The sequence below is a fragment of the Micrasema longulum genome, unplaced genomic scaffold, assembly GCF_059751315.1.
Source record: "Micrasema longulum isolate JH-2025_06_02 unplaced genomic scaffold, ASM5975131v1 h1tg001006l, whole genome shotgun sequence".
NCBI classification, from domain to species: Eukaryota; Metazoa; Arthropoda; class Insecta; order Trichoptera; family Brachycentridae; genus Micrasema; species Micrasema longulum.
Window position 1 is genome coordinate 211,424 of NW_028278194.1, and position 27,770 is coordinate 239,193.

General features: G+C 32.1%; 1 protein-coding gene and 2 long non-coding RNA genes across 3 annotated transcripts in view; 1 reads left to right on the top strand and 2 right to left on the bottom strand.

Moving 5' to 3' along the window:
• Window positions 1–27,770, bottom strand: part of LOC148277615 (multiple PDZ domain protein-like) — a 434,817-nt gene that overhangs the window by 120,884 nt on the left and 286,163 nt on the right. The window lies entirely within an intron of this gene.
• LOC148277616 (uncharacterized) lies at window positions 22,790–23,688 on the top strand. The gene is made up of 2 exons (XR_015823409.1): window positions 22,790–23,048; window positions 23,377–23,688. It is a non-coding gene; the product is annotated as an uncharacterized LOC148277616 (long non-coding RNA).
• On the bottom strand, window positions 24,660–26,795 carry LOC148277617 (uncharacterized). The gene is made up of 4 exons (XR_015823408.1): window positions 26,576–26,795; window positions 26,405–26,449; window positions 25,934–25,987; window positions 24,660–25,830 (listed from the first exon to the last, which is right to left on the bottom strand). It is a non-coding gene; the product is annotated as an uncharacterized LOC148277617 (long non-coding RNA).

Below are 27,770 nucleotides of genomic sequence, written 5' to 3' on the forward strand. Positions count from 1 at the left end.
ATAATATAAAATATTTTAATAAAAACGAACTACTTTGAACGACGTCACTTGTTCATATGAATCAACCAATGATAAGAGGGTTGTGAAAGATTTCCGGTTTTCTAATCGTCAATGGAGTAATCAACAGAACAAATCAAGAAGAAGCGGAAGAGAACTTGCGACGTCACACGCGGATTAATTTCGGAAATACAAAACTTTAAAAAATCGTAGCGCCGTTAATACGATACATAAAAATTGAAAAAAAAGCTTTGTTTAGTAGTTAATAAACAAATATATTTATTTTTTTAAACAACTAAATTTCGATGATTAAATTTGCAGTGCTTTAAAAAAAAGAGAAACAACTAAACACAGGAAACTTCTAGCTAGCCGGGACCGGAAACAGGGAATTTTTTACATTGCAAAAACAGTGAAATAAAAAATAAATCATTTTAATATTTAGAATTTTCAATCACTTATATGATATTTGAGAAAAATAATTACATTTTGTGTCTTCCCTACTATTATACCCGATCCAGTGATTACAAAAATATTGATGTATGTCTGTAATGAATAACTAATTGAATACTTTACCTTTAATATAATAACTCTTATCTAGTAAGGTCCCTATATCACCGGAAAACCCCGTAATTAAGAATATAAACAAATAAGTAAAGAGCCATAAAATATAAAAATAATTCACCATGGAACCTTAATGATTGTCAATTAGGACATTTGAATATTGAAAAATCATTTGTTGATTTATTATAATGGGTACCTACAGTAATGTGAAATTAAAATGTTTTAGCTGTTCATTAGGTAGTAATTATTACTCTACAAACAAAACGTAATTATTACTATACAAACTCTATTCTAGAAACTATTCTACAAACAAAACGTAATTGTGGTAAATAAAGTATATCAGCTCGATCTTGATCCAAAAATATTTCAGAAATGCTTCTTCGATTTTGAGCTCTTCATAAGAGTCATATAAACTATCATCACTATCATTTAGAAGTTGATCGTTATTGTCAAATTCACTTTCGGAATAGGTTGAGCTGCTAAGCTTCCGAGTTTCTAGGTGAGGTATTATTATTTCTAAATCACTTTTAATATCCGTTATCATTTTAAATAATATACTTTGTATATTTATTCACAATAAAAATGACCCTTTGCAGAGTTAACTTGTCAATTAGAGTAACAAAGTAAGATTAAAAATATATATAAATGTACACGATATGTAATTTACCACAACTGTTTGTAATTTCAGCAACTGTTGTCTATCTCGCTCAATCCATTATGCGTGAACTAGCTATTAGTGAAACGGAATGATATCAATTTGTGCGACAGTTGTACGAAAACATTATTTTTAAAATTAAAATTATATTATAACATCTACCAAGAAATAACATCACTTCTTAGTACATTTACGCGTTATCATGAAGTTTCAATCTAAATAACTCCATACAAACATTTGGACATGCTCAAAATATTGTTGATCGAAATAACTTGCATAAAAAATTTAAAGTATTTTTAGGCATTACCTAGGAGGTGAAATAATTTATCCAGATGAAACTCGCCAAATTCGATAAAGGTTTCAGCTCTTTTAGTTTGCAAAAGTCAACAGATGCAAGAGTTAAGGTAATGTAAAAATTATCATGAATGGTGAATATTTCGCAGTGTGTAAAGTGGTCATTTAAAACAGCCAATGACAGATCGTAAGTCCTGTAAATGCCTAGACTTCCACATTCCCTTGGCAAAAATGTGTTCCCTCTCTGTTGCAACAAATTCCAAGATATATTTTACTCAAACTTTGTTTAGCATGCATTGATGGAAGTGGTAGGTTTGATAATAAGGGCACTTTGCCCCGCAATCAATAAAAAAGCCATCATAATACTGTCATTTCAATAATAACTATTAAAACAATGCGCCTTGAGATTGTTGTGCGAGATCATTTTTATTTTCGATTAAGAAATGGTTTACAACCGCTGTACGAGAATGTGTTGCGGACGGCACGAGTTGTCCATCTTGCTCACCCCACTGGGCTTGAATTAGATATTTATGAAATGGAAGATTTTTCTTGGAATTGCTATTAATTTTTAAAACAGTAGTGTGTTTGGAAAACAACGTATTCGATAAAATATTTTTAAAATGTATTAATAATAAGATTTCTGATTAGATTCTTGAAAAACTGCGTAGCAGCGTAAGGGTTAAAAGACTATCAAACTAAGCCAATTTTTTTTTAATTTCTATATATCGTATTATTAGCGCTACGATTTTTTTAAGTTTCGCATTTCTGAAACAACTCCGCGTGTGACGTCAGAGATTCGTTTCCGCTTATTCTCATACAATTCTTCCCATTGGTCCATCCAAGCTAACCGGAAATCTTCTATAGCTCGCATATGATAGATTGATTCATATGAACCAATGACGTCATTCAAAGTAGTACGTTTTTATTTAAATGTTTTTTATTATTTTTTTCGTACAGTTTCGGGAACTTTTGCAGTACAATTTAATGCTCCAATTTTCACCGCGCGAAAGAAAACATTTATTGTATCCAATTTCCAGTAGGGCTGAAGTTCCTAATTGGACTTTATGATATGTATTTAAAATATAATTGTATCTTTTAAATTTTTAAATGTCTGTTGGCTTTCTAATGAAATAAAATAAAAATAAAAGAGTTTTACGTTGAATGTTTGGGAAACTTTTGAGAGTCCCATTGCAACTGACGTTTGGTTCAAAAAGCTTTCTAACAGTGAAACATTTATTTCTTTGGACCTGTTTAACTATTGTACTGCTCTTCAGAATGTAGGTTATGTCATCATCCCTTCCTTCCACCCTTACCACCCATCACCAGCACCCCCTCACCGAAACTCACAGGACTAGATTTCCGATTACGGTTTCTGAGATTCAGCATTTATAAGTTGGAAAACAATTATCCAGAAGGCAAAGAAAACATAACAATTGTTGACAAAACAAAAACATGTTTCAACATTTTTAACTCTTGTGTAACACGAATCTACATGTATGTTACAATACAACTTTTTATTTTGTTTTTTTATGTTTTTATTTAAAATAATATTTATTAACCCTTACGGATTATAACATTCATTTTACAAAATTAACATATAATTTTTTAATTATACTCTGTTGTTGATAATAATATTTTTTACATCTTTTGAAAAGTTTTTCTGAGTCTTTTGTTTAGATTTGTCTGGTAGTTAATTGTATAATTTCAGTTCCTGGTTTATGGGAGAGCTTTTCCAACCTCTTTTACAACACGGACTTTAAATATAAATTATAAATACATGGACATATTGAATCTTACAATTTTTTACAAAAATGAAAAACAATGATTAACAAAATAAAAATATATATATATAAAAAAAAAACACTATACTATGAAGAGAGGAGAGGGGATGGGAAGGAAAGAAGAAGGATAAAGGAACAATTTAAATACATACACAAACACATACATTACATGCGGTACATATCTCTTCGTTCTAATAACGAGACAACCCTTTTAATGCCTTGTCATCGCTCTAATTTTCTTGCCTCCTCTTTCACAGTAGTAGCCGCTCGATTGTGAAATAATCTACCCACTAATGTTAGAGACGCTCCTTTTTTATTTACATTTAAGTTAAGATTGAAATGTCACTATCTAAATATTTGAATTGTTCCTTTATCCTTCTTCTTTTCTTCCCATCCCCTCTATTCTCTTCATAGTATAGTGTTAATATTTTTTTATATTTTTATTTTGTAAATATTTGTTTTTAATTTTTGTCTAAAATTTAAAACTCTATATGTCCATGTATTTGTAATTTTCTCAAACTAAACGGTTTTGGTAGGTAGGAAGAAATTGCCTTAAGGCAATATACCCGCCCTTATGTGTATATATATTGTATATGTATATAAAGTGTGTAATAAATAAATAAATAAATATTTGTCTCGACTGTCCTTGTCCCGTTTTAGAAGGTTATATATGATATTTTCTGATATTCTCGTATTGTGTCCATATTTACTACAATTTTTTTCAAGTTTAAGTTCTTCGTCTACAATTATATTAATGGCTAGTTTATAGATACATTTTAATGATTTGAGTTTAAAAAGTTCAGTTATATTTAATTGCTTAGTTTGTTCAAAAAGTTCTTTAGTTGCTGTTAGATAGGGAAGGTCATAAACTTACTTTAATATCAATGATAATATCAATTGATATGTCTCTCTTATTTGTTCAAATGATGAAGTTGTGTTTTTTGTAAGCTTCAAATGCACATTTTCACATCGGATTTGGAAAGTAAAACTTTTATAAATAAGCAGGATTAAAATCCTGCTTATTTATAAAAGTTTTACTTTCCAAATATTTTTTTTGGATAAATATTTTTTTGTGTTAAAACACAAAAAAATATTTATCCGTACTATGCAAAGAATAATTATACGAATAAAAATGATGTCATTACCACAATAATATGCTTTAACGTTTAAGAAAGAGCACGAGAATATAACCAATTACAAGAAAGGCAGAGGCGCTGTTCTGTGGCCGGTGTTTGTGTGCAGTTTTGTGTTTGCATTCAAGATGAACAAATTACAACAGGGATAGAGAATACCTTAAAGAAGACTAGTTCGTAGACAATATCCCTTTTAACATGGAATTAGAATAAAACTTTTTATTTATCGGAAATATTTTATAAGTGTCCTGGCAATACGACGGATGTCATAAAATTATATTTTTTACATCTGTTTTCGTTATAAACATTCAAACAAAACTTAATTTTTTTATCACTATGTCAAGCGCCCTTGAGGTATTATATTACAAAAATGGCGCAATATAAGTTAATAATAATAATAATAACTTATTGTTTTGTACTTAAAGTTTGTTTATCTCCATTATTATATAAAAATCATGATTTACTACCTGTGCTTTTTTATTTACTATTTTTTTGTACATAAAGTTAATTGTACATTAGCATGCCCATTGCCAAATGGCAATTTTGTCCGACCAACCAATTAATTAAAAGTTATTCTTAAAATTTAAGTTGCAAAACATATTCAATAGAAAATAATAACAAAAAAGCTAAAGATAAATGAATTTAAAAATAATCTTATTTATTTATAAATTAACTCAAAGCTATACTATTTTTCAATGGGAAAATGGAATGAAGAAGAAAGAGCAAAGGATGAGAGATTAAGGAAGAGAAAGGTTATGTTTTTTTAGACGTGATTTAAACAGAGATACTACAGTAACATCTTTGATAGTGGATGGGAGAAGATTCCACTGTCGAGCCGCATGGACACTATATGAGTTAAAGAAGAAAAAGGAATTGTGGATGGGTATTAAAAGGTGGCTTTGCGAATTAGAAGGAAGATTAAACTGATGATTGAACTGATTGGATTTGAATTTTTCACGGATGTATATAGGAGCGTTAGAACCATGAAATATAGTAAACAGAATTGAGAAGGAGTGATAGTCTCTCCGCTGTCAGACATTTTAGTTGCCTACGATAATCAGAAATGTGGTCATATTTCCCAAGACCAAAAATATACATTATGCATGTATTCTGAAGCCGTTCAAGTTTATCGAGTTGCCCACATCCTAAACCAGTCATGGAAACATCAGCGTAATCTAGAATGGGTAGTAGTAATGCTTGTACCAGAGTGCATTTAGTATTAATGGGTAATAATTTTTGCAACCTTCTAAGTGAGTGTAGACTGAAATATATTTTGCTACTTAATTCATTAGTATGAGCTCGCCAGCACAGATGTTCATCCATCAGTACTTAAGATTTTTTACAGATTTCCTGTATTGGATATTGGTACCATTGACATTAAGAGGATTAAGAGATGATATATCTAACTTACTAAGCAATCTTTGACTACCCGCAAACATAGTTCGTGTTTTCGATGATACATGCATTTCACTAGTCTGACGATGTCGGTCACGACGAAATTTGATGACTGGTAAAAATAATAAAAAAGTGGAATAAAACTTAAAATTATGCATTTTTATTAAAATAATTCTATTATAAGTCACAACAAACTTTCATTTAGAATTTTAATTTACACAATTGAATTAAAATAAGACCACATACCCGTACGTTTGGCTGTTATAAATGTATTTTGTACATAGGATTCCTTTCATACGTAAGAGAGCTTTAACAAAAGGCTCCCTACAATTACTTGAAACCTTTATTCTGTATGTGACAAGAGAGGCTTTATCTCCCGATAGGGTTGTTCATAAGGGGGTACTCTATTTCTTACAGCAGAACAAAAACTATGCTGAAGCTTTATGGAGTTTATCAATCTACACATTTTCAAAAATACGTAAAGCTATTTATGCATATGACAATATTATGAATTAGTTTATTTATCAAATATACAGTACAAAAAGGTCTGAGCAAGTAACAACAGTTATATGAAGAAATGTATGCCCAAAAAACTGAACAAAAATAACATAAACTTACGTAGCAAAGACAAACAAGGGTAATAGACAATATGTTCAAGAAAACGATTAACATAAAAGATTTCGAGATAAACCATCTTCTTTTTCTTCTTCTTCTGAAGCCTTATTCTCTTCACTACTGGATAAAAGCTTCTTCCAAACGTCTCCATTCCTTCCTATTACCCGCTTTCATCATCCACGTTTTACCAACAATAGAGGCAATGTCGTCAACCCATCTTTTCTGTGGCCTTCCAACACTTCTTTTGTTTGCCCATGGTCTCTACTTTATTATTCTGGGTGTCCACCTGTCATCATTTTGACTCGCCAAGTGTCCTGCCCACTGTCATTGCAATTTTGCTGCACGATCCATGATATCCACGACTCCGGTTCAGCGCCTTATTTCTTCATTTCTTACTCAGTCTCTTAGACATACACCAAGCATCTGTCTTTCCATGGATCGTTGCGTGCATTTTGATTTCCGGTTACTTTTTTGTGTTATAGATATAGTTCCTAATCCGTATATTGTCACCGGCAATATGCACTATTCATATACTTGTCTTTTTAAGCGTATAGGGATTTCTTTATTTTCAAAAATATTTTTAAGTTTTCCGAAAGCAGCCTAACATGGTTAAACATGATAAACCATGATAAACCATGCTGATCCATATTTAAACTATGCCGTATTAATGGTGAAGAGCCTATGCTGAAAACGTTTACAAATACTTAATTGGAGAACCGTATAACAGAGTTGGACCTTATATGTATTTTTAAAATACTGAACTCAATAAGTGATGTCGCTTCTCTATTACAAACAATCTCCTTTCATGTTCCCTGCCGTGTCACTAGAAACAATAACTTTTGGCATGTGAAATCCTCAATTTCAAAAACGTGTAGACTAGCTTACTCTTCCAGTGACTTGGAGTTTCTTGGGCTAGACCTTCCTGCGTTTGGCTAATCTCTTGTTTGTGTAAAGATGAGTGTGCGGAGATGCCATGGCTAAACTGAGCTACTGTGACGTATTATCTATACCTTTGTTCTAATTTACTATCCTTATTTTCTTTCTTTAGCTAAAGCATTATTTTTTAAATTTATAAACTCGTTTTGTTCAAATAACATGTATGTTAACTGTGCAAATTGGCTTAGGCCGTTGATAAATAAATACGAAATCTAAAAAAAGCCGGAAAATCTATCCCGAAGAATTCCAAGAAGCATGATGTATTGACTTATCTTCACATTCTGGACATTGAGGCATAAAACAAAAGTTTCTCAATGCAGATTTTTATTTAATATACTTGTGGCAACACTATAGACGTTACACGCGACGTCGCGCGCCAGGTCTGAGCGACGGACACCAAGAGAACCGTTTTGGCTGTGTTCGGTGACACACGTTCTTTAGACAACTTGATTTAATTTAAATTTTTACGATTTCATACTTTTTTTAACTGCTTTATTTTACGTTTTACAAATACGATTCCTTGAGTTATTTTTAAGTATTTCCATTCTCTATTATATTTAGTTTAGTTAAGTTTAAATATTGTATCTTTTGCATTGATAAAAGATAATAAAACTGTAAGTACAATCTTTTTCTCTATCTGTACATTACACATACCATGTTAGTCTGAAGATTTATCCAAAACGAGCGTGAAGTAAAAAATGTTCTCACGAGACGATTTTTACGGAACGATATCAACGCGGATAAATATTTGGCAATTTATGTGGGACCTACTTGGCAGTCGACATAACACGATGTTTGGTAGGTAACAAGCACCACCATATATGTACTCGTATAGAGCAGATTTTAACTTCTGGTGACACGGTGAAGAACATTTATTTTATAAATTACTCGAAAAACGCAGACGGAAAACAATTTAGAGGATAAAAAGATACTGACTTTAAATATTTAACAATAAAAATACGCAATTTTGGGCATTAAGAAGTGACTTTATACATCAACAATGTTTTGAGTATGTCCAAATGTTTGTGGACAGGCTGGATTTCCTCTCTTAGGAGTTATTTAGATTAAAATTTGTTGCAACAGAGAGGAAAAACATTTTTGAGAAAGCAGTATAGAAGTATAGGCATTTACAGTGCTTATGACATGTTGTTGGCTAGTTCGAGTGGCCACTTTAAATACCTTGTAACATTCATCATTCTGCGTATGTTTAAACATCCACATCTCTGTTGCAACAAATTTAAGACTTTTTACTTATTTAAATATGTAAGTATCGGTTTCGGCTGAAATTAGAACAGAAGGCTAAATTCACTGCAAGGCCGCAGATTCGCCTTTATTTTTATACTTCTTGGACCAGTTGGTTCAATCAAATTAAAAAATCAGGTGTTTGTATAACATTCCGTTTTTTTCCAAATTTAAAAAAGGAGTGCCAAAATTAAAACAAATCGGTAAAGGTCATTCGAAAGAAAAATTTCTCTCTACAAGATATTTTGCTTGTTTTTATGTTACAAATGTATATATATTTTATCATAAGCCTTCAAAATAAAATGTTAAGTTTACGTAAGTGAGCATTTTCGACATCATTTGTAATCTGCCTGGACACAGATAAAAAAGACAAAAATTGCGCGTCAAAAAAAGTTATAAATAAATAAAATTGTATGGCTAACAGCGATATATATTAGTAAGCAGTATTTCCAATTAGGTCGGCTGAAGATTTGACCTCAGAAGGCGACTAATCACAGTTCGATAATAAATTATTATACAACCTGACTAAGTCAAGCGTATTTTAGGAAGAATTTCATTATTTCCTGCATAAATACGTGATATTGAAATAAACTCAAGTGTGTACCATTGTCAATAATGTTTTGAGTGTGCCTAAATGTTTGCAGACTGGCTGAATTTCCTCCCTAGGGAGTTATTCAGATCTAAATTTGTTGCAACAGACAGGAAAAGCATTTTTGATTTGAAGAGTTGAAGAAATGTGGATATTGTGGTAAATGTAAAACAGTGTGTATAGTGGCCACTTAAACCAGCCAATGACAAGTCATAAGCCCTGTAAATGCGTAGACTTCCATATTAATAATGGTGCATATGGCACTGCATTGGTACACCAATCTTAGCGGATGTTCTGAAGAAACATTCACATTCTATCACTTCTCCACAATATGTTAAATAATCCCACTTCGCCTGTTTAGAGTGTTTTTGTTACGCTAACGCTGCTCTTCTCCGTCTTACTCTAGTGTAAGAACACCTTTTCAAATATATATTTTTATGTCAACCATCTCAGGAATCGAACCCGGGAACTCTTCAATATGTTTTTTTTTTTTTTACATTTACATTTTCTTTTGCACCACAACAGGCCAGGAGGCCTAATTACAGTGGTGAATTACATCACAGAGCACCCAGGCTTGAGAAAAATCACATTTTAATTTTTGTGTTCTCACCGGGAATCGAACCCGGAACCTTCCGTGCGTGAGTCAAGCGTCTTGACCACTACACCACGGAGGCCGCCTGTTACATTCTTGGGTGATACCGTGTGTGTTGGATTTGTTCCGAAGTTTCGGCTACCATTTCAGGAGCGATCTTGAGGGTAAACTGAGTGTTTTGTAGAAAAAAGTGTGTGTTTTAGTACTAGTAATTTGTACCGTGTCGCAGTCGGCAGTAGGCACATTTCTGTTCATTTTTGTAGTATGTAGTGCTGGGAACCATGTTGAGTTTAATTTAAGCCCGTCGTCTTTGTTTATGTTATTTAGGTGTCTGTGTATTTAAATTGCCTCTTTAATTATTCGTGCACTGTAATTACTGGGTTTATGCAAAATTTTCGGTTCAAATGCGAAAAAATGTCCGGTGTCTAAAAAGTGTTCCGGTGTCTATAAAGTCGGAAACATATTGATAACAGTGACCGTGAAAACCTTCGCACCTCTTCAATTTTCAATTTTTCATTTTTACTTATTCATTTATAAACAAAATTGAATAGTCCATTACAAAATAAAGTACCTCAATTCATACATTAAGAAATAATGTAGGTTTACATAATATCTTGAGAATAATATCCGTACCTCAGAGGCAGCCGGAGGCAAATCCAAACATAAAATGTTGAAAACATGCCTAAAGAATCTACTTTTTCTAAGTTGTTTATAATTATTTATAGCATTAATTTGTATTTTCAGTATTTCAGTACATTGGTTCTTTCATTTTAAGACTTAAATTTCTTCAAAATCAGTGGACATGATAATAAACTGTGTACGAAAATTGAAATGTCATTTCATCCAATTCTGGATTTGCATCCGTCTGCCGCTGAGGTAGAAATATTATGTTAAAAAAGTAAAAGAATTTTGTGACGAAAAACTCCCTTAGAGACGTGAAAAATGTCAATGTCCAAAGTAATATAGTTTAACATAGAGATAGCCATTTAAACAGGCATTACCATTGGCAAGTTGGACATTGTCTAAGGTAATTAATTATCTGGAACATGAAAGCTAATATACGAGTAGAAGTAACAACAGATCATTTGGCCGATAAATGTCTATAATTCAATATTTCCTATTAAAAGGGGTATTTCAAGTCCTAGAGGGTAGAGTTTGTGCTTAAGATTGTAACGGGTAACATTTGCTAATCGCCACAGAAAAAAATTGCGACTAATCTTTCTGATTTTGCTTATGGCGAATGCATCTACCAAAGCTGTTTTTTTCTAAGCTTTCTTCCGTGACAGAACTGGAATAAAATGGACGGTCGCAGATGGCGCTCTTCAGTAAAGGGGACTACATTGTGCGTAAGTGTATTAAATTACTTGATATTATGCCGATCAGCTATTTGACTTCACAAAAAACAATGGATGGAAGAATAGAACGAATATAAATGTTTAAATATAGGCAGAATGGTGAATGGTACACAGTGTGTAAAGTGGCCGCATAAGCCAGCCAATGACAAGTCGTTATTTCTGTAAATGCCCAAACTTCTATATTCCCATCTATAAAATGTTCTTCATCTCTGTTTTTAAATATAAATATTTATATCTCCAAAGAGGGTTGGCTCCAGTTCATGTCAACAAAAAGTCGTATAGACTCAAAATGCTGTTGAAAAATATTGAAATCGAATTGACGCACAAGTCGTATTATGTTTGATGGATTTTTCTTCAGAGATATTTTTTTATTCGAAAATTTTAGGAATTAGAAAACCATATGTCCTGTTAATGCATATAATTCTCTAATCGATATTTTTTTCCATCTCTTTTTGAAAATCTATATTTAAAAAAAATATATAGTACGTATATTCAATTCCGATCGATTTCGACTGTATTTCTACGCAAATATTGTTATGTACGTTTGAAAATTTTACAAGCCTTAATTTTATATATTTTTAATGTTAATGTGTTGGTGCCCGTCGGTCAATGAAGTGAACATACAATTTTTGCTTGTGTAAGCACGCACATTTGAATTATTTGCATGAAAATTTATTGGTACGCACACATACGCAATGACTTTTAATTATTTTTTTAAAGACTGTACATGTCTACATATACCGCCAAATTGATTAGAAGAACTACAATATTTATTTAAAATAAACAACCTGATATGAATCAAGATGAAGAATTATTATTCTTCCATAAAACTTATCTCGGTCTATTTGGGGATGTTTTTATAAACACTCCTTATCTCTCCCACCCGAGAGATAGTAAAGCCTGCTTTAATAGGACCCTTTCTCCCTACCGAACCTTGGCCCACTTGGCCTAGCGGAGCCTGACACACTTATATCCGGTCGTCCTATGACCTTTTCGCCCCCGGCCATCCCCCCAACCGGAACAAGGACTACCCGGAACCGGAAGTACGAGAATCCGGACGTTAGAGGGCGCCGGAACTAGCGAGACTGAGGTAACGAATATTCATATTATGTCAATTTGCGTCGTTCAGAAAGGGAGTTTTGTTGATTTTATACTATGTGCAGACGTATACTTAAACAGATGATAAATAAATAATAAATTTAACTTCAATAAAAACTAATAATGTTAATAATATGGGTATATAGAAATGAAATATAAACATGAATATGTAGTGTTTAAAATTGTCACCCAAACCAATATTGAATCGATTGCTCCACAAATGTATAGTTTTTGTTATTTTTTTGTTCTTTTATTGTACGTTTTAAAATAAAAATAATATCGGTGCAGATGAATTAAATATAAACTTAAATAGGCAGTTTTTAAAACTGTCTGAACATTTCGTTAATTATATCTGTACATTCAGTCTTTTGTGTTTATTCTCACATGTTAAAAAAATAAAATATATATATAAATATATATATATATATTGTTAAGTGTCCTCGGCACGGGTAACTCCAGTGAGTTTACATTATTTATCATTGTTTATAATCTGAAAAAAAAAAGATGTCAATATATAATAAATTATTAAAAAATATGGTTGTAGAATCTCGCCAATATATATAAAAAAGGCTTCAGTTTTTTTGAAAATAATGTATTGGGTCTTTGAGATAAGTTTTTTTCTTTTTTAAAAAAAATTATAATAGAGTATTAAAAGAATGAGAAAATGGTTGAGGTTATACGTTATTCGAAAACTAAATTTCGGCTGTACAAGATATTGCGTTTGTTTTTATGTTACCTATGTATATTATTTTATTTGATTACAAGCCTTCAAAATGTAATGTCAGTTAGACGAATGTGAGCATTTTCGACACCTTCTGTTCGCGTTCAATCGAGGAAATAAAGTAGAATACAAATAGAGAGAATAAAGCAAGTAAATTTTTATTGATATTTAAAGCATTAACTTTGTGGTCAAACATTTTCCTAAGTGTTATTAAATATTTGTATATAACTACTTACCGACTTTTCTATGTCTACCAGTTTCGAAAATTGGTGTCCCGAAGAAGAGACGCGCACGTCTCAAAACCAGTAGACATAGAAAAGTCGGTAAGTGGTAATATACAAATATTTAATAACATTTAGCAAATTTTTGAGTAATTTGTTGGAAAATAATGAAGGAAAATTATCGGGGTCGGTATTAAATAAGATCGCCTTTCTCATAAACCGATATGAAAGTTGCATCAGATAACTTTCACTTTAGTTATGGGGTTGTAACAAAAGTTTTTTTTTTTAAATGAAGTCAACAAGATGTCAAATAACAACAATATTGTATTAAGTAGTTGCATTAATCAACTACTACTACTACTACCATCACGCCATTTCCCCGTAGGGGTAGGCAGAGAGAATGGACCGCCACACACGTCTATCCTGGCATACAATCCTACCCTCTTCCACATTCATACATCTTGTCATACATGCCATTCAGGTCTGTCTGCTTTTGACATGACCAGACTTTGGTTTATCTGATCATGCCACGTCTTCCTTGGTCGTCCTCGTCTAACGTTGCCGTTCATTTTCGCCATATATACTTGTTTTACCATTCTTTCGTCGTCCATTCGTTCTACGTGACCAAACCATCTCAGGGACCCTTTCTTAATCTTATCAATTATACTTGTCTCAGATTTACACTCTCGCCTGATTTCATCATTCGTCACCCTGTCATACATTGACAACCGCGTTCACTCGGCTTTCATCCTTCCTCTGCCAGTTCCAGCATTAATCTAATTTTAGTATTTAACTTACATTATGTAAATCTTTTAATCCAGTGTTTTTATTAGAATTATAATTATTTTCCATCAGAATGTTTGCGATTTCAAAAAAAGTAAAAAATATTTAGGCACCTCAAACTTTTTGTCTTAAATAAATGATTAGTATTAATAGTTAGTCGATTGAATCGTTATCCTTACAATTTGATTGATATATACCGGATTTATAATCTTTGATTCCGAAAGGTGGGTAAAATCCATTTTAAAACCGTTCTTTTTCCATTAAAGTAACCGTAAATAAATACACTAACATCCAATTTTGATTTCCAGCCTTTAAACGCATTTACCCCAGTTCTGACCTTCCTGACTCTTAAATTGAAAATCACCATCGGATAATACAATCTTCTAAGAGTTTTCCGAAGGTTTTGATTGATTTAAGGGAAAAAACGAAACAGCCTTAAAGTATTAAGTCGGAAGGCTCTCCTGGTTATCTTTGAAGAATCTAGAGCCACGTGGATTTTCCGGAGCTTGCGATTTTCAAGGAGGTTTTTCAACTGAACAAAATGAAACAAGATTTTTGTAAAAGCAGTTTACGTTATCATCTAGAAAAAAAAAATATTTTTTAAATTTTATCGGAGACTCATACAACAAAATATAAAACATAATATAATTTAAAAAAAACAAACAAACAAACCATAACGCCGTTTCCCCGTAGGGGTAGGCAGAGATGATAGAACGCCATATCACTCTATCTTGGTATACAGACCTCGCTTCCTCTACATTCATACATCTTCTCATGCACGCACGCCGATTATTCCTACTTTTGACATGTCCATCTCCAAGTATTTGATGGACTTGATCGTGCCATGTCTTTCTCGGCCTTCCTCGTTTTCTGCCTCCATCAACATTCGCATCGTAGATCCTTTTAGCCGTTCTTTCGTTGTCCATTCGCTCTACATGTCCAAACCAACGCAGCGCCCCTTTCTTGATTCTGTCGATAATGCATATCTCAGCCTTACACAGTTCACGGATCTCGACCTTTGTGCACCTATCATACATCGTTTTGCTACACATTTGCCTGAGATATCGCATTTCAATAGCAATTAACCTACTTTCATCATGTGCATGTATTTGTGTATGTATGTATGTATAATCATAGTATTTCTATATGTTCTTAGTTTTAACATATTATGCAATTTTTTTATTTTATTTTTAATAAGTACTTTCTTTAATTTGAAGATATAATAAATAAAATAATTCGTTTGGCTAGAGGTTGGAAGAATTCTCTCAGATAAACAGGCGAAGTGGGATTATTTAAAATATTGTGAAGAAGTAATAAAATGTGAATGTTTCTTCTACGCCTGACGCTGAGCCAGTGTAGTTGCGTGCAATATTCGGTTATGTGGTCGAATTTGCGAAGATCAAAGATATAACATATACAAACATTCTACAATCGTTCCAACTTATTAAGTGATTCAGAGTTGGACAAATTGACAATGTCCGTCAATAAATAAATAAAAGTCACTTAGATACCAAAATAATATTAAAATTCCTAAATTCCACACAAGTCATGGTCAAAATAGCATTGTCTCCAAAAGTGTAAATAATTATAATAATCTTCCCAATGAAATAAAAACTTTTAAAAATAATATATCAATTAATAAATTTCAATCTAAAATCTTTAAAAAAAGTTAATCCAAAGAATTTTTTGAACACGTGTAAAAACTACATTAAATTTTAATTAGTATGAATGTATTATTGTTTTATGTTTTTTCTTTATACATCCTATGTTTTTATTTTTTTCCTCATGTACTCTTTAAAATTATATAAAATCATATAAATAAACACAAACACAAGAGTTAGTCTGTTTTTTTGGAGAGTTACAGTGATAACATTTACTAGATGCGTAAAAGTAGACATGTATAGAATTTTTAAAAAACATGTACCTTTTATGAAATTTATTTCAAGTCAGTTGCAATAAATTCAGATCTAAATAACTTCTTGAAGAGAAGTGAAATCCTGCCTGTCTACAAACTTTTTGACATACTCAAAACATTGTTGATTCACTACTGCCTTGTTTTTTTTTAATACTCATCATCATCATCATTCCACTTCCACACGTTATTTATTTTATTTGATTTATTTATATATACGCCCAATGGGCCTTTTTAGGGTCATATTTACATAAAGAAAATTATTATAAGAAAAGTAGAAAGATACAATGGTATATAGTAGACGTTGTGGGAGCGGAAGCGGGAGAGAAGTGTTTATAATTGAATTTGATTCAGTGATTGTTTGAAAGAAGACAACTTGTTATCAAAGAAATCAAGACTGGTATGTTTGTTGGCAGATCTAAGAATTGTTGGCATAGGGGAATGAAAACCATAGTTAGTTCTATAGTTATCGATTCGGTATGAAAGAGTAAGTTTTTTCTGAGGTTTCTAGTTGGGATATTTAATTTTATTGAGCTCAGTAGTTCAGGCGCATCAAAGAGTGAGTTAAGAATTTTAAATAGGACTAGGACTTTTGTTGCATAGAGCACTGCATTGGTACACCGATTGCAGCGTATCTTAATATTTTTATTACATGAAGGTAAATTGATTAGTTTTACTCTTCAGGCATAGTCCAGGGACTTTGAAATATTCTACCGTGTAAACACCGAATGTGAATCATAACCGAGACCTCTTGCGTGGTAGGCAAACGCGCTGACCATTGCACCACGAGGCCGACGTTTTTAATATTCTTTCTAGTTATATAATAACTTTTTGAAGTGTAATATTAGTTCGCCAAGTTTTGAAAGATCGAATTCAGGAAGCTTGATAATAATAACGAATTTCTTTTAAGTTAACATGCGGTATCATGTTCCCCGTCCACTGCTCATGATTTATATTTTTGCTCTACGGAAAGCTTTCCGGTGGAAAGCTTATTTGATGTATGATGTAATGATGATATGTTGTTTCGGCGGTCATCTGTCATTATTTGTGACCGAGTTCAGTCAGGTGCACAGAAAACTAATGTATGTTTACTCGTGGTTATCTGGGTTTTATTGCTTTTAACAATGTTTTATGTATGCCTAAATGTTTGTAGACAGGCTGGAAAACTTCCCGTTGTAATCGGGGCCCTGGTGGATCTATCATATTTATAAATCCACCTGAGCCACGATTATGGAAGGTATCTTCATCAGCACATATCCAGACGGAATAAAGTAAAATTGACATTATGGGCGAAAATATGTGCATTTGTATGAAAATTTAAGATATTTTCGTTAGTAACCTGTAACTGATTTTTTTTTTTTAAATGCCTTAATTTTTTTAGATAAAAGATAGAATTAGATAAAATTGAAGATAAATGTAAACTTTCCATTGGAATACGGGCCCCTGTCCAAGAAGAAGAATAAACATTTAAAAAAATCCTTTTCAAAAGTGTTTTTCATGTCTGTTGTAAAATGTAAATATTAACAACTTCCTTAGGGAATGGATACAGTTCTTCTTCTTCACAAACATTTACACATATTTTGGTTGTAAATATTTAATTTCTACAGTATGTTTTTAGCAAAATTTTAGTGCCGTCAAACGGCTAATATGAACATTAAAATTTCGCAAAAAAAAAACTGTAGAAATGAAATATTTACAACCAAAATATTATTCTAGGATAAAGGGGTATGATAATGATTTCGTTTTTATAAATTGTTAAATTGTTCACAATGTATACCTTTGCATGAATCTTACATGTAGGTTCAAAACGACACCTTTATAATTCTTCGATATTTTTCGATTACAAAACTTACCTTCCAGCAAAAAGTGTTATTCGATACTTCGTATCTTCTCGAATTTTCTTTTAGTCCGAAGTGCAAAGTAAATAAATGATTTCCTTAAGGGGGTGAAACACGATATACTCGAGTAAGCTGTGAGGGGTGGGTGCCTAGTACAAGGTGCCTGAGAATATCACTTTACTTAATTAATATCCCTTAACTTTTTAATATTGAGTTTATTTATTTCTCGTACCCACGAAACACCTCATATTAAATGACATTTTTTAATATATTTATGTTACGCAACGTATAACCGCGACGTATAAATCGTATTTCAATATTATTAGGCACCCGTGAAGTATCATATAAATTAAAGATGAAAAATACTCTAAACCCGTTAATAAAGTTCAAATTAAAATTTTATATTTGAAGCACCAACTTTGTGGTTATTCACTATAATAACAAGAACAAATACAAACATAAAAAAGTTGTTTTTATTTATTTTATTAAAATAAATTAAGTAAGATTGTCACCCGCTAGAATTGCCATAAAGGTTACAGCTCTTCACAAAAATTCGAAGGAATATAGATGTTCAAAAATAGGCAGAAGAATGGGTTATGTTATACAGTATGTAAAGTGGCCACTTAAACAAGCCAATGACAGGTAATAAGTACTGTAAATGCCTAGACTTCTATATCCTCTTCTACAAAATGTTCTTCATCTCCCTTGTGATATTGGTTTTCATTTTTTTTAGTTTTTGGAATTCGAACTGTTGGAGTTGTCAATTTGAAATAGAATGTTTATTAATTTTTAGTTTATTTTATTTACTTTTTTGTCATATTATATCTTACATATATTTTTTTTCTTATCATTGTTTGCATTTTTTTCAGTTATTATTTATGTTTTATTTTGTATTGTATGTATTTACTTTTATTTTTTGCCAATAAACGCCGTATTTCGGCACTTAACCTGAATATATTTACAAAATAATTTTGTTTCATATTGTTGTAATGGTTTGTGGCCAAAAACCATGTCACCGCGATAATATCATCATTTTCCATCGTAATCGGTAAGTTATTTAACTCTTAGAAGACTGTGGTAAATAATCTCTTTGCGCGGTGATGTACATCGTGTTACCACTAGTAAAACACGGAATATTCTAAAGTTTAGATATTAAAAAAAAAAACATTGATACATACTGTTTAATAATTCCTTTTTCATAGTTTATGCAAGTTAACATATAATTTAGCCCTGTTTTAGCAAAATAAATTAAAAATTACAAGTACGCCGCTCATGTTACGTGCGTGCGTCCCCCATTACTGTCATTAACCAACTGAAGACTGAATCTGTTTTAGACAACACCCGCAGCAGAACAGCGTCTCTGTCTTCCTTGTTACGACTTCTATCTTCGTGCTCTTTCTCGTATAAGGTATCTGTTTAGATGTGTTGTTGAATTAGCGAACATTCATTATTCGCGTAGCAAGAATAAATATTGTTTGTGTTAAAAATTAGCATAGTTATACAAATTTTACTTTCCAAATCGGGTGTGAAAATGTGCACTCAAAGATGAAGAAAAATACGTATTCATCCCTTGAAAAAATAAGAGAGATTATCAAGTCTTGTGTCCTATGTCGACTAGTGTAACATCACAGCCACACAAGAGTTAAGGACTTTCAACCACGTTGACAAACATCTGTGATTGAGCAATCGGGGGGTCTTATGCCCTCTGTATCCCCTTAAAATGCGAGACGTCGAAGTCTGTTCTCCAGTATTTGGTTGATATATTAATAACAGCATAGCTTTCGCTGTCTTCCTCACCTCAGGACGTCTTCAGTACTACACATGCTTCGAATCTTCGTGTTTCTTATGCGATCTCGTGGCTTGTTTCCGGTGATACATCTTTGAGTTCGCATTTCCGAGGTCGAGACTTTGTTCTGGAGGTATCCGCTCTTGCCTCAACTCCGTACGTGGCCATTGGCCTTACACATGTTTTCTAAATTCTAACCTAACTTTCGAGTTTCGTGTGTTTATTCCTCCACACGAGATTTTTGAAACATCCAGACACAAAAACAGCTTTATTTATTTGTTTAGAGCCGCATTGAAGATATTTCCCGTGCTACTGATGTCAATTCCAAGGTATTTAAATTCCATCTCTTGCTCTATCGCCTTGTTGTCTACAGCCAGCTTACATGTCATTGGATTCTTAAATATTATAAGGCTTTTGAATTTTTCTGTAGATATCTCCATGTCGTCTTTCTAACCATAATATTGTCGGGTTTCTGTAACAATTTCGTAACTACAAATTTTCGAAAAACGAGGTTGATTCATAACTTGCATCAAATAATCTTCATTTAAGAGATGGTAAAATAGAACTCTAGGCATCTACAGGGCTTATGACCTGTCAATGGCTGGTTTAAGTGGCCACTTTACACACTGTGTACATTTAACATTCTGCCTATATTTGAACATCTATATTCCTTCAATTCTTTCATATGTTGATGTTTGTGAAGTTAAAGAGCTGAAACCTTTATTTATGCGTGTGAGATTCATCTAATTGAATTATTTTACCTACATACTAGGCAACGCCTGAAAATATAATTTTTTCAATTTCTATACTTCTTCATGGACCAGGTAATTTATCAACAATATTTTTAGGCCGTCCAAATCCACCCGCAATTAGATGAATCTCACCCGCATAAATAAAGGTTTCAGCTCTTTAACTTCACAAACATCAACAGATGACAGAATTGAAGGAATATAGATGTTCAAATATAGGCAGAATGGTGAATGTTACACAGTGTGTAAAGTGGCCACTTAAACCAGCCATTGACAGGTCATAAGCCCTGTAGATGCCTAGACATCTATATTACCTTCTCTTAAATGTTCCTCATCTCTGTTGTAGTATGTTAATATAAACAGCTCCCCAGGGAGTTGAATCCAGTCCTTGTCTGCAGGGATTTGGACAGACTCAAAAATATTGTAAATAATCTTTATTTAAAATTAAGCATTTCATATCGAGTACCTGTCCGCAGAAGTGATCATTCTGTACTTTTCGATATTCCGAGCTCACATATTAATTACGTGAAGAATCGCAGTCTTCGAATAATACAGACTACCTATAATGGCAGTTTTAGTAATTTTGTTGTGCTGACGACGCCGTTAATATCGCAGAATCCGAAGACGAGCCGGGGCCTAATGCTGGAATGACGTGACATTATGTAACCTGCTCGACAATAGTCGCTAAAACCCTTCGACAATTCAATTATAAAGCGAATGAAAACACGGCAACACTTAATACGCATTTATCTACGGGTTTCGTGTAACTTCCAAACTTATGTTGTTTATAATTAAACTTGCCCCTTGGAGTATTTCTTTTTACTTTTATTTGCGGAAACAACAGATGTTAGAAAAAAAATAATGAATTGTTACTACTACTTCTACTACTACCATCACGCCATTTTCCCGTAGGGGTAGGCAGAGAGAATGGACCACCACACACTTCTATCCTGGCATACATTCCTAGCTTCTCCACACTTCTCTCACACTTCTCCACATTCATACATCTTGTCATACATGCCCTTCGGTTCTGTCTGCTTTTGACATGACCAGACATAAGATTTTGGTTTATCTGATCATGCCACGTCTTTCTTAATCGTCCTCGTCTCACGTTGCCGTTCATTTTCGCCATATATACTTGTTTTACCATTCTTTCGTCGTCCATTCGTTCTACGTGACCAAACCATCTCAGAGACCCTTTCTTAATCTTATCAATTATACTTGTCTCAGATTTACACTCTCGCCTGATTTCATCATTCGTAACCCTGTCATACATTGATTTCTCACACATTCGTCTAAGAGATCGCATTTCAACCACGTTCACTCGGCTTTCATCCTTCCTCTGCTAGTTCCATGTTTCACTTCCATACATAAGTGTTGGGACTAAAACTCCGTTGTGAACTGCCAGTTTAGCTTCAATTGACATATTTTTATTAGAAATTACTGTGCTTAGTGCGCCGTTCATTTCGTTGCCCGCATTCACTCTTCTTTCAACATCTTTTTCTACTCTTCCATCTCTTGAAAACATGCTTCCCAGATACACAAATTCTTATACTTGCTCGAGACTTTCGTTGTTTACATTTATTATGCAGTCAGTAACCTCACTATCCCTTTCAAATATCATCACTTTTGACTTACTTTCGTAATAATAATGAAATGTAAAAAATAGATAGTACGTACATCCAGTTAAAGTTTTTCACAAATGTAACGATAGAACATATTCCACAATAAAGAAAAAAAACATAAAATATTGAATAAGAAAAGAAAAAAAGAGCACTGTACGAAGTTTGGGGATGAGGAAAAAGGAGTAGAGGAGAGAGATTTCAATAATATAATTGACCAATTTGAAATTAACTTACGATAATAACATATTAAAAATCAAAAAATTTCGTATCGAAGTTTGAAATCGACGACTGACAAAATAATTTGAAAATAGCGTTTCATTTTAGAAGCAATTGGAAATAAGCATAAATATATTATTGTGCGTTTCTTGATACCCACAATTTTCATTGCTTTTGTTAATTTCACCTTACGTTAGTTAAAATGAAATTGAAATACTCAAATAGTCATCCAAAGACGAACGGCAAGCGTTTTACACAAATAAAGTTCGACAACTGATGATACGATGTCGCCTTCGATTGTCAATGTCGACTGTTTTGAGGCACTCGAGGTAAATTCTACTGGTTTTTGATCGACTTCACTCGCATCGGTGGTCACTCGTCAATTTACATAAGTCGAATACGATTCTTAAGACGAATAAGCCCAGCAAAGGGTTCAGCTTGATAATGATAGGAAAGATAATCTTAAATGAAAGGAGTTTTGTTGTCACCGAGTATTGTATCAGGACTTAAGGCTGTAGTCGGTAAATTGAATCGTACGGTTTGCCGCCGAATGCGTAAAATATACCGCTTCAAGACAAAGCAATCAAAAAAAATATCCTGTTACATTGTATGTTCGTCAATTTTTACGTACTCTTCATACTTTGTTTGACAAAATGAGAAAGACAGAGATAGATAGAGTTTTTGCGTGATTATTTAATAGGTAAAATCTATAAATAGCACTCCTGACTAGCGTACTGCAGAGATAATGTAGAATTGTACAACTATCGGATAATCTGTGACATATGTTGATTTCTGGCTTCTGGGTAATTATGGATATTTGTATTTTCGAAGTTGACAGATAACACTGTTATGTTTTAATGAAAATGCACCATGTCACTAAAGTGAATGCCAAAAAAATAATGCACTTCATAATATTGTTTTCAAGAGAAAAATTATTTGATCTCATCAAATTACGTAAGTAAAAACATTTTTTGACAGTATGACATTTTATAATATTTTTCCTTTAAACTGATAAGTTTTTTGAATTTGCACTTGATCATGTATTTCGTAATAAAATTGGAAAAATATGGTAGATAAATTCTAAAAAATTAACAACATATAATGATAAAAGACTCGGCCAAATACCTAAAAATATTTTTATAGGTTAAGAATGTATTGTGTATATTATTTTAATTGATTTTATTTTCTTAGTTACTATTTAAGTTCAAAACCATGATAACTATCAATTAAGGTAAGCATTGCATTTAATCTACGTAAAATTTATAAATACATTTCATTCCAGGTGCAACAGACAAAAGAATAATGCAAAAGAATAAAGTCAAAAGGGTGCCTACCAACTTTTACACTAAAAACCTATAAAAGCACATTTAATCACCTATCTAAGAGTTGTGTATCAAGTTCTATATAGTAAAGCATGTATTCCACTCAGAAAATACTAAAAGGATGTCTACATAATCTTACATGAAAAAAACTAAAACGGTAATTCAAGCATTTTAAGAGTTTTGTGCATAGAGTGGAAACCTTGTATTGACAAAATACTGTAAGCGATTATTTTAATATGCATTGAGAAAATATAAATATGCTAAATTACTTACATAATAGTTTTATTTCTATTTTTACACCTATGTGAGAGTGACGTAAAATATTTTAAAAATATATACAAGTGTTTTAAACCTTTTCGAAGTAAATAGAATTTTGGATAGATCATCATCCCTATCACCTATTGGTGCATAAGGCATTGCATTTGAAAACAAAATACAGCGTATTTAATAATATATAACATGAAGGTAAGATGATCAATCCTGCAGTCCCGTGCCAGTCCAAGGAGAATTAAATATTGCAACGTAAAAACACATAAAAAAAATATTTCACTTAACCCTGCCAGAAATTGATCGTGGGACCGCTTGTAAGTAAAAATAAACAAATTGTGGAGGAAAATTTCATTTTTATTGAAAAAATACTAAGGTGCAAATGGTTCAAAAATATATATTATTGGGAAGAACCAGTAAAGAATCCCAATATTTTTGATAACAATAGATCGCTAGTTATTTTATGAAAAATACATTGTGAAAAAGAACTAAGAATATATTTCATGTTACAATGGTCTTGATTTAGGGGGGACAGGTTCAATCAAAGTTGTGTATCTGGAAACAGAAATTAAAAAAATAATAAAAGCAACATCTACATAAATTTAAAAAAAAAAAACCATTATAGTTGAAAGAGGGCGGAATTTCTAACTGGTGAGTATAATTTAACTTTTACTGGTTGATGGGATGTTTTCGTTAAACAGCTTTTTTTAACAATTTATGACTTTATTGGGGGCAACTTTTTTGTTTTCGATAGCCTCGAGAACATTTGGTGGATCTCTGATAGGCATGGATCGTGTAACTCGGGGGTCAACAAGCTCTGGAAGCAAACAGTTTAAATAAAAAGATTTTAATTTTATGTTGGGCTCCGGTCCACACTCCAAAAAGACATATATTTTTTTTAGTAATATGCAACTGTCCTTGAACTTGGTAATACCAATCGTGATTCTGATTTACATAATACTCGGTATGGTTTCTATTTATTTTCCAAAACTTAATTTTACCACTGTCGATGGCGGTTTCAACAGTCATAGTCATATTAGAAGCAGACGATGGACATTTTATTTCTATAATGATACCGCCATGATCCGTACTAATGTTATCTGGTGTGGCGCCTAGAAAACAATATTCACTATCAATAAACAGCCCACACTTCTGAAATTTGATATTTTCTTGAAGGCTTAATTGGTTTAATGCGGTCAGTTCATAATCCTGACCATATTTAATAGAAAAAATATTACTTAGCGATTTACTATATGGCATACTTTTAACTAACCCTGAACAACTAATTCCTATTCTTCTTTTACAAACTTTACCAAACCATGACGCAGTGAGTAAATTTCTACACTTTTCTAACCATTCCCCGCTATCTGATTGTAAAACCGTTCTTCTTTCTATCAAATTTCTTTCAGAATGATCGCCGATTCCATACCACTTGAAGATCCTGAGTAATTTTTAAAACATTCATGTTTTGGTGCCTCAATATTCTTATTAGTTGCTCTAGCACAAATCACACAGTATTTATTATAAACACCCATATATAGAACTTTCCCCGTACGAAACCCTACTATAGAAGCTGCGCCCGAGTTAGACGAGTAGTTGGTTTTGTATGATCTCTTAGACCAACACCCGTCAGCCACAACAGTTATCATTGGTTTACCATTTTCATCAATTTCACCATTCGCAGTAGCCAGTTGTCCCTCTTCTTTCGTTGCCTCCTCCATAACTTTTAGTTTCGCAGTATCCCACCATTCACACACTTTCTTATTGATCTTCAAATACTTCCATTTACTCATGCAAGGAATTCCAACAGCAGCAGTCAACTCTTGCAAACCACTATATCCAGAACCGATACTCGATATTCCAGACACAAACGATTCATTTAAACTCATTTCATTCGATCTGTCCTTGCAACAATTTACAGAAAAACATAATCCACACATATTACATTTTAAATTTAATATAGAATTAAAGCCATGCAACTTTTCATCCACAATCACCATATTCGTTCCTTTGCAATCAAACATGGAAGAATGAGAAAATATTTCCTGGATTTTAGTGAAAAATTCCTGGATGTCCACAACTCTCCTGCCTTCCAACTTAAAGGGGTGTAATGGCTGTGCTAGCAGTTCTGGAACTAGCTGTTGCGCCTGAAATAATACAGATTAATTAATAATCATAATCCGATTTAGATTTCATTAGCTATTTTAATGTAAATACTTAAAATATTCCTACTTCGATATGAATACTAACCTGACAACCGTCATCTTCTAGAATATCAGTTGAAAGATATTTCGCTGGAACACCCTAAAACATTTCAATTTGCATATTACCCAAAAGGCAAATATAACCCTACTTATTGATAGTCAATATTTAGAAAATAAGGGTTATAATAATTATTATTTGTACTTTTTTATTGTGAATGCAGACAATTGGTAGAATTCTTTGTACTTTATTACTTAATTAATTATTGTACTTTATTTTTTTAAATATATAAGAGCGTATACTGTGACGCGTTTCGTCTTGTTAGGACATTTTCAAACGACGGAATGCGTCACAATATAAACTCTGGTCTTTTTAAACAAATAAAGTAAAATAAAAATTCAATAAACGTGTTTTATTTAGGGATACATTACCAAATTCAAACTTATTTGTACATTTAGTATTGTTTTGTAAAATGTTGTAGGAATTTTATTTATCTAAGTAAATAAGACAATAACTTACAGTGTATTCTCCACAGGCCTTAGTTAATTTGAGCTTTTTTGAATCCTAAAATAAGCAAATAATAAACTGTTACATTTATTTGTAATGGTGATACAATGATTTATGTAAATCAAATGTCTGTCCTTTGTATTCTAAATTTTAATACTAATAAATTAATCAAATCCAACTTACATTGCATTTCTCCTTTGGAAATTGGGATTGATTTAGTTTTCGTTTGGTTTTTTCGGCATTGTTATGATAAAATCGGTCACTAAATATTCCAAATTTATGGATTAAAGTATCACTCGTCTTTGATTTCTATAATAAAGTAATTCTGATTGATAGAAAATATTATTAGTCTGAGGCCGGCTAAGCAAAACGTCAAACCATCACAATGAAGTTGGCTGCGTTCGCGACATTGTAATAATTATATGGCTGTTTAGTGTACACTTTGTACATAGTACCTACCGAGTGCTGGTATGTCCTAGATAAATGTGCAATTTGACCGTTTTTGTGTACGAGTAAAATGACGCCGTTAATTGTTATTTGAATATGACGTGAAATTACATTTTTGAATGATTTATCAAATTCGAACAAACTATTCATTCAAAAAATAACTTGGTTTTGATCCTGGTTTAAATTGTGTTAGAAGGAACACAAAAATAATATGTTTCGAACTAAATTTTGTTTTGAAAAAGGCATTAAAATTTTGAGCACAGAAAACACGTCCGTCTGCGGCCGCTCTGAGGGCCGATCTGAATGTAATAAAAACCCAAATAAGACATTGTTTAAAATTGAATATTACAACTAGAATTATCGTATTGAAAAAAAATAAAAAAATACAGTTCTATAAAAAAAGGTTTTAACTAAACTATTTCAATATTTTAAAATTTTTTATGGTGTTACTGATTGCATAATTTTACGTAGAAATAAAGGAAAAATTTATGTGATTTAAAATGCTTATATTTCTTTTCAAAAACAAAAAAATAAGATTCTGCCGCGGCCATCTCCTTTTTAAATTTATTATCTTCAAATCATTATTAAAAATTTAAGTTCAATACTTAGTCTTTATTGAGATCCCAGATTAATAAGCTTAGTCTAAATTTTGAAATTGCGTAATCTGCCGGTCTGAAAGTAATTATATATAAATAAAAAAATAAATTTAAAAAAAATACAGTTCTATAAAAAAAGGATTTAACTAAACTATTTCAATATTTTTAAATTTTTTATGGTATTACTGATTGCATAATTTACGTAGAAATAAAGGAAAATTTTACAAAAATTTATGTGCTTTAAAATGCTTATATTTCTTTTCAAAAACAAAAAAATAAAATTTTGCCGCGGCCATCTCCTTTTTAAATTTATTATCTTTAAATCATTTTAAAAA